The sequence below is a fragment of the Antechinus flavipes genome, chromosome 3, assembly GCF_016432865.1.
Source record: "Antechinus flavipes isolate AdamAnt ecotype Samford, QLD, Australia chromosome 3, AdamAnt_v2, whole genome shotgun sequence".
Classification (NCBI taxonomy): domain Eukaryota; kingdom Metazoa; phylum Chordata; class Mammalia; order Dasyuromorphia; family Dasyuridae; genus Antechinus; species Antechinus flavipes.
Genome location: NC_067400.1, coordinates 424,622,932 through 424,635,940, shown reverse-complemented (window position 1 = coordinate 424,635,940; position 13,009 = coordinate 424,622,932). Strand labels below are relative to the sequence as shown.

The 13,009-nt window shown below is 33.7% G+C and overlaps 1 protein-coding gene across 1 annotated transcript in view; it reads left to right on the top strand.

The window, feature by feature from the left end:
* Positions 1–265: 265 nt before the first annotated feature.
* Positions 266–13,009, top strand: part of B3GALT1 (beta-1,3-galactosyltransferase 1) — a 595,978-nt gene continuing 583,234 nt past the window's right edge. Inside the window, exon 1 of the mRNA XM_051986229.1 lies at positions 266–352. The gene's annotated coding sequence lies outside the window, so the exon portion shown is untranslated. The remainder of the gene's footprint in view (positions 353–13,009) is intronic.

Genomic DNA, 13,009 nt, shown 5'->3' with positions numbered 1-13,009 from the left:
CAAAGCAACAAACAAAAGTTAATATAATACTAAGTAATCATAGTAATAGCTAATATTTTTATATAGTGATTTAAGGTTTGCAAAGCTTTTACAAATATTATCTCCTGTGATATTAATAATCCTTAGAGAATGGTGCTATCATTATCCCCATTTTATAGATAAGGAAACTAAAGCAGACAGAGATAAAGTCATTTCTAAAGGATTACACAATTTATGTCTGAGCCTGAGTTTGAATTTAACTCTCCCTGATTCTAGGTCCTATGCTTTACCCATTCTACTATTTAGAAGAAAATGATGAATAGAAGAATAAACAATCATCCAGGGCCAATCACAAAAGGTTTCCTGAAGGAGGGTAAGTTTTGAATCAGGTAAAAAATGAGTTAATTCATATAGAAGGATAAAAGGAAGAGAGAAAAGTTATTCAGCTCAGAGAAAATGGTAGTATTAAAGGTGAACAAGTCTTTTAGTTTTTATTTGTTTTAGTTAAAGCAACCAAGATGAGTTTTACCATGTTACTTTCATTTTCTATTCTTTTTAATAAGTCTGATGATATCACAACCCTACTCCTTTATTTGTCATTCAAAGTTTCTGATAATTTTGCTCCCTCATCCCCAGACCATCCTTCCAGTCTTCTTGCAATTTATTCAACTCCAGATATGCCTCCTTGTTGTTCCTTGAATAAGACATTTCCCTTTCCAACTTTATGGTATTTTCTAATGTGTCTAGGATAGCAATACCTAGTTCAAAATAAAAATGTGACAAATTCACAATGGCCATTCTCTTTGACAAAAGTTAGATTTATTTAAGGGAAGGAGTTACAGAAAAAAATGAAGGAATACAATATATAACGGGAATGTAAATATGAAATTAAGCTGGGAGAGCATATAGTTAGACTAAGGGAAAAGACAAGAACCCCAGGGGAACGCACAATTAACCAGGAGAAAGGAAACATTCCATGAGGTGGGAGAAAGTCAAAGTCATTGTTTGGCAGATTAGACTGACAGAAGTTAGCTAGAATATGGAAAATGAAGCCATTAGAAGGAAGGCACTATGAGGGAGAGAGAGTATCTCATAGTGGGTAGACTTAGTCCCAAAGAGAACTTAGCAAAGATTTTCATCATAAACAGATTTTTTATAGAGGAAATTTACCACTGGGGGCTTCCCAGGGAAGCAAAGTTCGGAATTCAGGAGCCAGAAATGGCAAACCAGAGGGAGGGGTCAAAAACCAGGTGGAATGTACCTGGCTAAAGATATACTAATCAGTCTCTCAAAATGTTGTTTGAAGATATCCGGAAGTTGGGGGAAATGGACATTGGGGATTGGTAAAGATTTCCTTCCTAGATCGTCTGGGAATTATCTAATGGAAATATCTGATGATAGCTTCTTCTTAACAGGGAAGAGAGTAAGTCACATCATTTTCTATCTCTATCTCTAATGCCTGGAATGTCTCTCTCTATCTTCATTTCTGCTTTCTAGCTTTCCTGTTGTTTTTTTCAAATCCCAGTTAAAATTCTACCTTCTATAAGAAAGCTTTCCTGATTCCCTCTTAATCCTAATGACTTTCTTTTGGTTATCTCCAGTTTATCCTGAGTATTTCTTATCTGTGCATAGTATATGTTTTCAGTCCCATGAAATTGTTAGCTAATTAAGGTAGGAACTCTTCTGCTTTTTTTTTTTTTATTGGGGGGGGCGGGTATCTTTAGTGCTTAGCACAATGTATGGCATATAATAAAACAAATATTTTTTATTGATTCTATTCATAATTTCATTGTCAATGAATGTATTTAATGGAATGGAGGCTTCATATTATTTTATTCTATCACACTAATAGAAGCTGATGTTATATTGTGTAAAACATCTTTGAAATGATTTGAACTAAAGATATATTGAAAAGAATGATCCATCGGGTTATTTGACTATGAAATTCAAAGCAGAATTGACTACAAACCTGAGGCTAAGGTGGCATGGGGGCTGCTAGCAGACACCCAGAGTATGATGTTATTGTTCTTTGGTGCTTTGTTCAGGTGATTACCATTTTGGAAAAAGTTTATTTGTTCCTATCCTTTTTAATGCTTTTTTAATATAAATAGGTATTGCATTTTGTGTGTATATGTATACTAAATATACATATATGTGTATAATATATACACACATTTTATATATTTATTTGTATGTGTGCCTACCCATTTTGATTCTTATTGTTTTTTATTAGTATAGATTATTATGTTTATAATTTATCTGATATTGAGCTGACCATGTAATATTATTATAAAGTCCACTTGGTTAGAGTATGCAACCATTTAAATATATTGGAATTGGTATCTTTTCCAATATGTTATTTTATTCAAAATTTTTGTAACAAAATTCATGAAAGATATCATTCTATAGTTTCCTTTTTAGATCATGGTTATATCATAGGAGAAATTTGATAGAAAATTTTTTTCTGCTTTTCCAAACAGTTGATATAATATTGGAATCAATTAGTCTCTGAATGTTTGTAGAATTCACTAATAAATTCATCTAATCCTGGATTTATTTTTTTTTGGAAAGTTCATTTATGACTTGTTCAATTTATTTTCAAAGATTGTGCTAATAAAGTCTCTATTTCTTGTTCTGTTAAAAAATAAGGATATATTTTTCATTCAGCAGTTATTTTTCTAGAGCTTGAGGTTTGCATTTATATATATAATTTTGTTTTATCCTCAACAGTCTTATAAAATAAATGCAATTATTATCCCTATTTTTACAGATGAATAAGCTAAAACATGGAGTGCTAAGTAATTTGCCCAAGGTTTCATAGCTAGTAAGCCTGTGGGGAAATTTTTGAATTCAGGTTTTCCTAACTCCAAGTCCCATGTTCTATACAGCGGGCTATCCTATAAGTCATTTATCCCTTTCCCCAAGATATTTTAAGTCCTTTAGCAAACTTGAGAATTTAAGGCAATATTATCCATATTTTACAGATGAATAAAATAAAGCTCAGAAAGGTTGGGTTGTTCATGATTATATAATCTAATAAGTTTTGATGGAAGAATTTAAACTCTCAAGTTCACATTTCTCTATATATATATCTATATATATATCTATAAGATGCAAAGCACTAAGGAAATACTAATAAAACATGGACAGAGAAAGTTTAACACTTTTTAAAATTTTTTTTTATTATTATTATAGCTTTTTATTTACAAAACATATGCATGGGTAATTTTTCAACATTGACCCTTGTAAAAACCTTCTGTTCCAACTTTTTCCCTCCTTGCCCCCATCCCCTTCCTTAGATGGCAGGTAGTCCAGTACATGTTAAATATGTTAACGTATAAATCCAATATATGTATACATATTTATACAGTTTGCACAAGAACAATCAGATCAAGAAGGAAGAAAAAGAAAAACTGAGAAAGAAAACAAAAATGCAAGCAAGCAATAACAGAAAGAGTGGAAATACTATGTTGTGGTCCATACCCATTACCCATAGTTCTCTCTCTGGGTGTAGCTGACTCTCTTCATTACTGAACAATTGGAATTGGTTTGAATCATCCTATTGTGGAAGAGAGCCACATCCATCGGAATTGATCATCATATAATTTTGTTGTTGCCATAAATATTGATCTTGTGGTTCTGTTCATTTCATTTAGCATAAATTCATGTAAGTCTCCCCAGGCCTCTCTGAAATCATTTGTTGATCATTTCTTAGAACAATAATATTCCATAACATTCATATACCACAATTTATTCAGCCATTCTCCAATTATGGGCATCCATTCAGTTTCCAGTTTCTAGTCATTACAGAAAAGGTTGCCACAAACATTTTTGCACATGGGAGTCCCTTTTCCTTCTTTAAGATCTCTTTGGGATATAAGGCCATTAGCAACATTGCTAGATCAAAAGGTATGCACAGTTTAATAACTTTTTGAGCATACTTCCAAATTGCTCTCCAGAATGGTTGGATTCATTCATAATTCCGCCAAAAATGTATCAGTGTCCCAGTTTTCCCACATCCCCTCCAACATTCTTCATTGTTTTTTCCTGTCATCTTAGCCAATCTGACAGGTATGTAGTGGTATCCCAAAGTTGTCATAATTTGCCTTTCTCTGATGAATAATGATTTGGAACACCTTTTCATATGACTAGAAATAGTTTCAATTTCTTCATGTGAAAATTGTTCATATCCTTTGACCATTTATCAATTGAAGAATGGATTTATTTCTTATAAATTAGAGTCAATTCTCTATATATTTTGGAAATGAGGCCTTTATCAGAACTTTTGAATGTAAAAATGTTTTTCCTGTTTAGTGCTTCCCTTCTAATACTATCTGCAATAGTTTTGTTTGTACAAAAACTTTTAAATAATATAATCAAAATTATCTACTTTGTGATCAATAATGATCTCTAGTTCTTCTTTGGTCACAGATTCCTTCCTCCTCCACAGGTCTGAGAGATAAACTATCCTATGCTCTTCTAATTTATTCATATTCTCATTCTTTATATCTAGATCATGAACCCATTTTGACATTATCTTGGTATACGGTGTTAAGTGTGGGTCCATGCCTAGTTTCTGTCATACTAGTTTCTAATTTTCCCAGCAGTAGAGGCATTGCCTGCCTGGTGAGTTGTGACTTTAACAGCCATGGTATCCTGACCATGCAAAGGTAGCATAATCACTTGTCTCTTAATTGAAAACTAGTATGAATGGCACAATGAGGGTTTAGCTGTCTCTTATTCCCAATCAGTGAAATTGACCTTCCTGTACAGAGGCGGGAATGCCTATATAAGACAAGAAGACCCCGTGGAGTTTAAGTCGCATAACTCAACACATACTACCATCCAACCTACCGGAACAAACTGCATAAGCCACTGAGTTATAGTCTTTGGTTGGGGTGACCTTGGAGCATAAAACAACCTCGGAATGAGGTTAACCTAGATTAACCAGTCCAAGTATTAATACTAGTAATTGACCCATCTCTTGATCAATGGAACAAGTTACCTTAAGGATAACAGCACAATCCTATTTGAGAGCCCATATCAAAAATTAGGGTTTACGACATCAATGTTGGATCAGGACATCCAAATGGTGCAACCGCTATTAAAGGTTTGTTTCTTCAATGATTAAAGTCCTACATGATCTGAGTTCAGACTGGAGAAATCCAGGTCGGTTTCTAACTGTAAATTCATTTCTCCCAGTACGAAAGGACAAGAGAAATAGGGTCAATGTCCCTGATAAACCCTAGAACCAACATATGAATCCATCTCAATATTCTAACTCAATCTCTACACCCCCAAAAACAGGGCTGTTAAGGTGGCAGAGTTGGTAATTGCATAAAGTTTAAGCCTTTACTACCAGGGGTTCAAGCCCTCTTCTTAACAAATGTTCACACTTACTATATTATCCCCATTCTCCTAGCAGTTGCCTCCCTAACACTTATTGAATGCAAAGTGTTAGGCCATACAATTCCAAAAAGGACCAAACATCGTAGACCCCTATGGCCTTCTGCAACCATTTGCCAATGCAGTGAAACTATTTACCAAGAACCTCTTCTCCAACTAAGCTCTTCCATTTCAATATTTATCATCGCACCTATTCTAGCCCTTTCCATCGCCCTCACAATTTGAACACTTTTTCCCATACCCAATGCACTCCTAGACCTTAACCTAGGGCTTACTTTCTTTCACTCTCCGGACTATCAGTATACTCAATTTTATGATCAGGGTGAGCATTATTTTGTCAAATAATGAATTCTTGTTCCAAAATCTGGGATCTTTGGATTGCTATAGTTACTGACTTTTGTTCTGTGAACCTAGATTGCTATAGTTACTGACTTTTGTTCTGTGAACCTACCCTATTCCACTGATCAATTAGTCTATTTCTTACCCAGTATCAAATGGTTTTGATGACTGCTGCTTTATAATATAGTTGTAGATCTGGTACAGCTAGGCCAACTTCATTTGATTTTTTTTTTCATTAATTCCCTTGAAATTCTTGACCTTTTGTTCTTCCAGATGAATTTTGTTGTTATTTTTTTCTATGTCAGTAAGATAGTTTCTTGGGTTTTTGATTGGTATAGCACTAAATAAATAGATTAGTTTAGGTAGTATTATCATCTTTATTATATTCACTTGACCTATCAGATATTACTTAGTATTTTTCTAATTGTTTAGAGTTGCAGAAAGTGTTTTGTAGTTTTGCTCATATAGCTCCTGACTTTACCTTGGCAGATAGATTCCCAAATATTTTATACTATCGACAGTTATTTTAAATGGAATTTCTCTTTGTATCTCTTGCTGTTGGATTTTATTAGTGATGTATAGAAATGCTGAGGATTTATGTGGATTTATTTTGTATCCTGCAAATTTCCTAAAGTTGTAGATTTTTTCTAATAGCTTTTGTAATAGATTCTTTGAGGTTCTCTAAGTATGACATCATATCATCCGTAAAGAGTGATAATTTGGTTTCCTCCTCTAATTCCTTTAATCTCTTTTTCATCTCCTATTGCCAAAGCTAGCATATCTAATACAGTATTGAATAGTAATGGTTATAATGGGCAACATTGTTTCACTCCTGATCTTATTGAGAATGGTTCCAGTTTATCCTCATTACATATGATGTTACTGGTGGTTTTCAATAGATGTTACTGACTATTTTAAGCAAAAGTCCATTTATGCCTGTACTCTCTAGTGTTTTTAATAGGAAAGGGTGTTGGATTTTATCAAATGGTTTTTCTGCATCTATTGAGATGATCATAAGATTTTGGTTAATTTGGTTATTGATGTAGTCAATTATACTAATAGTTTTCCTGATATTGAATCAGCCCTGCATTCCTGGTATAAATCTTTTAGGTCGTGGTGTATTATCCTGGACATGATTTTCTGTAATCTCTTTGCCAATATTTTTTTTTTAAGATTTTTGCATCAATATTCATTAGGGAGATCAGTCTATAATTTTCTTTCTCTGTTTTCATCCTACCTAGTTTAGGTATCACTTCCATCTCCATGTCATAAGAGGAATTTGGTAGGAGTCCTTCATTCCCTATTTTTTTCAAGTAATTTATATAGTATTGGAGTTAATTGTTCTTTAAATGCTTGGTAGCATTCACATGTAAATCCATCAGGTCCTGGAGGTTTTTTCTTAGGGAGTTGATTAATAGCTTGTTCCATTTCTTTTTCTAAAATGGGACTAAGCAATTTACTTCCTCCTCTGTTAATCTGGGCAACCTATATTTTTGTGGATATTCAACCATTTCACTTAGGTTATCAAATTTATTGGCAAAAAGTTGGACAAAGTAACTCCTAATTATTGCTCTAATCTCCTCTTCATTAGTGTAAAGTTCTTCCTTTTCATTTTTAAGACTAACAATTTAATTTTTCTCTTTCCTTTTTCTAATCAAATTTACCAAAGGTTTATCTATTATGTTTTTTTTTTCATAGAACCAACTCTTAGTTTTATTTGTTAATTCAATAAGTTTTTTTTCTTTCAATTTTATTAATCTCTCCTTTTATTTTTATAATTTCAAGTTTAGTATTTGATGGGGGGTTTTAATTTGCTCTTTTTCTAGCTTTTTTAGTTGTAAGCCAAGTTCATTGATCTTCTCTTTCACTATTTTATGCAAGTAAGCCTCTAGAGATATAAAATTTCCCCTTATTACTGCTTTGGCTGCATTCCACAAATTTTGGTATGTTGTCTCATTTTTGTCATTCTCTTGGTTGAAATTATTAATTATGTCTATGATATGCTATTTCATACATTTATTCTTATATTTTAGCAATTTTTGCTTTTGCTTGATCTAAGATCAGGATGGCTACCCCTGTTTTTTTTTTTTTTTTTTTTTTTTTTTTTTTTTTTTTACGTCACCTGAAGCATAATAGATTCTGTTCCAGCCTTTTACCTTTAATGTATTCTTTCATACATTTATTTCTTTCAACTACTTTTTGGTCAATTTTCCCTGGCTTTTTATTGAATGTAGTTTTTGTTGCATCATGATATGAAAAGAATGCATTTACTATTTCTACCTTTCTGCATTTGATTTTGAGGTCTTTATGTCCTAACATATGGTCAATTTTTGTATAGGTTCCATGAACTTCCAAGAAGAAAGTGTATTCCTTTCTGTCTTCATTCATCTCCAAAGATCTTTCATACCTAACTTTTCTAGTATTCTATTTACCTCTTTAACTTCTTTCTTATTTGTTTTATGGTTTGATTTATCTAATTCTGAGAGTGCAAGGTTGAGATCTCCTACTATTATAGATTTATTGTCTATTTCTTCTTGCAGCTCTCTTAACTTCTCCTTTAGGAATTTAGATGCTATAACACTTGGTGCATGCATGTTTAGTATTGATATCTATCTACCTGTTAGCAAGATATAGTTTCCTTCCTTATATCTTTTAATTAGGTCAATTTTTGCTTTTGCTTGATCTAAGATCAGGATGGCTACCCCTGTTTTTTTTTTTTTTTTTTTACTTCACCTGAAGCATAATAGATTCTGTTCCAGCCTTTTACCTTTACTGTGTATGTATCACCCTGCTTTAAATGTGTTTCCTGTAACAATATATTGTAGGATTCTGGCTTTTAATCCAGTCTTCTATCCACCTCTGCTTTCTGAAAGAGTTCATCCTGTTCACATTACACTTAAAACTCCTAGTTCTATATTTCCTGTTCCTATATAACTGTTAAGAGACAGGTCAATTCTCCAAGAGCCTCCACAGTTGGGAATCATGACATCTGAAGGAGTTGCAAAGTTGCCTTTGCTGACACAGTCTGCTGTTGCAGACTGGGAATGAGATAAATTGGAGGCAGAGGGAAGAGTAGAGAGGTCAGACAACACACAAGGGCCTGCCTCTCAGGCTCCTTATATCATACTCTCACAAGAAGAAATCTTGTCCTGGGTTGGTCTGGGTTGGATCTTTAGCAGCCATTGTTAGGTGGATCCATGTATTCCAACAGCTCTCCTGTCTATTCCAACATATAACCAGAACAAAAATACAGTTCTCAAGAGTTCTTTTTACCTTTCTATACTTCTCTTGAGTCTTATATTTGAAGGTCAATTTTTTTTTGTTTAGCTCTGTTTTTTTTTTCATCAAAAATAAATGGAATTCACTTGTTTCATTGAATGTCCATCTTCTTCACTGGAAGAAAATTCTCAGTTTAGCTGGGTAGTTTATTCTTGGCTGCAATCCAAGTTCCTTTGCCTATCGGAATATCAGCTTCCAGGCCCTTCTATCCTTAAATATAGAAGCGGTTAGATCCTGAATAATCCTTATTGTGGCTCCTCAGTTTTTGAATTGTTTTTTTCTGGCTGTTTGTAATATTTTTCCCTTGGTTCAGTAATTCTGAAATTTAGTCACAATATTGCTTGGAGTTTTAATTTTGGGGTCTCTTTCAGGAGATGTTTGATGAGTATTTGAGGAATGTTGAGGAATTCTTTCAATGGCTATTGTACTTGCTGATTCTTTGACATCTGTGCAGTTCTCTTTGATGATTTACTGGAAAATATTTTCTAGGTTCTTTTTTTTTGTCATGGTTTTCAGGGAGTCCAATAATCCTTAGATTATCTCTCATAGATCTAGTTTCCAGGTCTGTTATTTTCCCAAGTAGGTACTTAATGTTTTTTTTTTCTATTTTTTTCATTTTTTTATTTTGCTTGACTGATTCTTGATCACTCATCACGTCATTCATTTCCATTTGTTCAGTTCTGATTTTTAATTAATTATTTTCTTCATTTACTTTTTTTTTGTATTTGTACAATTGAGGTTTTAAATGAGTTGTTTTGTTCTATGAATTTTTTTTCCATTTCACAATTTTTTTGTAAAGAGTTATTTTCTTTTTCCAATACACAAATTCTGTTTTCTGTTTCACAAATTGTACACAAACACAAAGGTAAAGCATTCTTTATCTTTTCCATTTCACATATTCTCTTTTTCAGGGAGTTGTTTTCTTTTTCCAATCTTTCTTTTAATGAGTTATATACCTTTTCCAAACCCTCTTGCAAAGTTTTCCTTTTCTTTCCCCATTTTTCTTCTATCTTTTAAGATCCTTTTTTAATTTCTTTTAGGAGAGCTTCATGTGGTGGGGATCAGATTATATCACTCTTTGGGGCTTCATCTGGAAACAATCTGTTTTTAGTCACCTCAGGGTTTGAAACATGTTCTTCTTTCACTATAGAAACTATCCATCATAAGAGCTTGTTTTGAATTTTTATTCATTTTTTAAAAAAACTTTGGTATCTGCTTTTAGGGCAAGAAAGACTTCCCAAGCTTCCTATACAGACACCAGGAAATAGCAGCAGCTGCACTGGGATCAGGCTAAGTGATGCCCAGAGCTGTATGGGTGTGGCCAGGTCCCTTGAGACTCCAGAGTTTTGAAGTTCACTCATTACCTTTTGTTTTTATGTTGGATGTTTTATAACTTCTCTATTGATCTACTGGCTTGCAACCAGAGCAAAGTAGCCAACACTGTGGTAGAGTCCTCCCTGTAGATTCTCCACCTCACAGAGATTGCACCCCATCCCAGGTCTGCTCAGCTTGGGCTGGCCTCTGTGCTCTGCCTCCCTGCATATGCCTGGCCTCCTCCTGCACTTGACCCAAACAGACCTTTCTGGCAATCTTTGAAATTATCTTCTGCTAGTAATTTACTACACTCCCAATATTCCTGGATTCTGCCATACAGCACTGTTTAAGGGGCCGAATTTTGTAATTAGTATAAGGATAGTAGGAGAGCTCAGAAAGAAACATGTATCCTCTCTGCCATCTTGGCTCCACTTCCCAAGTTTAACACTTTTCACAGTGTTTTATGTATAAAATGCTTTATAACAGTCCATGTGGAAAAGTCAGTGTGGTGTAACTCAGGACAATAAATTAGGAGTCAAGAGACCTGCATCCTCATCTTTGTTCTTATATCACAGAATATTAGAGTTGAAAGGGACTTTAGCAGCCATCTAATGCAACCTTTGCTTAAACAATTCACTATCATAAAATAATATAGTGGTTATCTAGTCCTTATTTAAAAATTTTCTAGGCAAAGGGATCTCAGTATAGAGAGAGGCAACCTCTGTTAGGTAATTTTTTTCCTGTTATCAGGAAACTGCTACTTATTGCTCCTGCTTCTCAGCCTTTTAGTATCTAACAGACTAAAAACAATTCATCTACTGGACAGTCCTTCATATACTTGAACATAGCAAAGACTATAAACTAAGGGATTGGCCATCAAATACAGGATGACTGACCAAAATGTAGAACATAAATAAAATGAAATACTGTTATGTTAAAAGAAATGACCTAAGCAATGGTTTTAAAGACACTTGAGAGAACATAGAAATTGATGCAACAGAAACAGTTTATGATGCAAACAGTATAATTTATATAATGATATCAACATTATGAAAATGAACAATTGTAAAAGAGTAAATAGACTCTAATAATCAACCATGATTCCAGAGGTTCAATGATAAAGAATGCTACCTATAACCTAATAAGAAATGTGATGGACTCAATATGCACTCTGAAGCAGACATTTTTGAACTTGGCCAATGTGGGAATTTTTCTTGAAGATGTGTGTTTGTTACAAAAGTTTTGGTTTTATTCTTTCCTTTTTTGATGGTGTATTCCATTATTGTCTTTGACATTGTAACTTTCAACAAGTAGCTCTAATACCAAAATATGACACTAAAGAGCTGGGGTGCTTATAAAGCAGTCTTGGGTAGCAATGAGATACAGCACGGATAACATTTCCAGATATGAGTTCAGAATTTGGTCAATAAACTTGGTTCAAACTGGCATTCACATTGCAAACTGAGAGTCAAAGACAAGGGAGGATTAATTCCTGATAAGATATACTCTCCCTAGTAATGGATATATACATAAATGAGAATCAGATAGCAGACTGATTGTGTATGGAATCTAGCCAGAAGTCACACAGCCATTAGGAAAACTAGTTCCTTTAATTAGTTGATCCTGATTTTTTTCCTCATCATTTCCCAAAGCATCTTTTCATTGGTACCTGAAAGTTAGTTGTCTCAGGTATAAGATCAAACTATTAAGTGAGAATTTTTTTTTAAGATAAAATAATGTCATGCATGGTATTGAAGAATATGTCTAAGAATTTCTACAGTTTTTCTTTATGTACTTTTAAATTTTATTGCAGATATAGTCTTCCAAAATACCAAATTGTATTATGTAATTGGGATTAAATGCTGCTCTTGAGGCCTATAATGTTAAAGTATTATTTGGGACTCAATTTCTTCCCCCCTTTGTTTATACTATTCTGCTTGTTCTTTTTCTTGTAGATTGTTCAGTGCTTTAGAGAAAAATATTATTTCTTTCTCAACTTTTTTCTATTGTTGTTGCTTAAACCAGGCTCCTCTTAAATAATCATATATATAGCAGATAATCATTGTGTGCTATTGACAAATCTCCATGAGTTTTATCAAAATCCACTAATTTCAGAATTTCTTTAGATACAGAGAGATGAGATTATAGGAATTAGGGCCTCTTGCTATTCTCTACTGAGAATGACATGAGATTATGAAAGGTCTTTTCTAATTGCGTCCAAAAAGTGAAGAAGCTCAGTTCCCAAGGAAGCCTTTTTTTCTGATTTGGAAAATCAAGTTCATAAGCAACTTTGGGAAGGAGTGATGTAGATAAATGATCATTAGCAAAAGCTGATGAGAGAGCATTTCAGGCAAACAGGCCTTGCCTTGTTTTTCCTTATTCAACCAAAGATTCTGCTTCTAGCACCAGTTCAGTGGTTATATTGTGTGGTGTTCTCTTCTTTTTTATATGATATAATCATTCTCTCTGGGAGCAGGTTTCTTGGGGAGGTTTTTCTGGAGGCAGCCTTAGTTTCAATTCCAAGTAATAATCACTTCAAATGCAGCTAGGTGTTAAAGTAGTTCTTTATTGTTTCTTCCAAAATAGCCCAGTTAGCTTTCTTTGGTTCTGAGAGCTCTTGTTGCTAGCTTCAGCCTCTCTCTGAATCTTGGTTCTGCCTGACTTCAGATTAGTTTCTCAATCTCCCGAATTG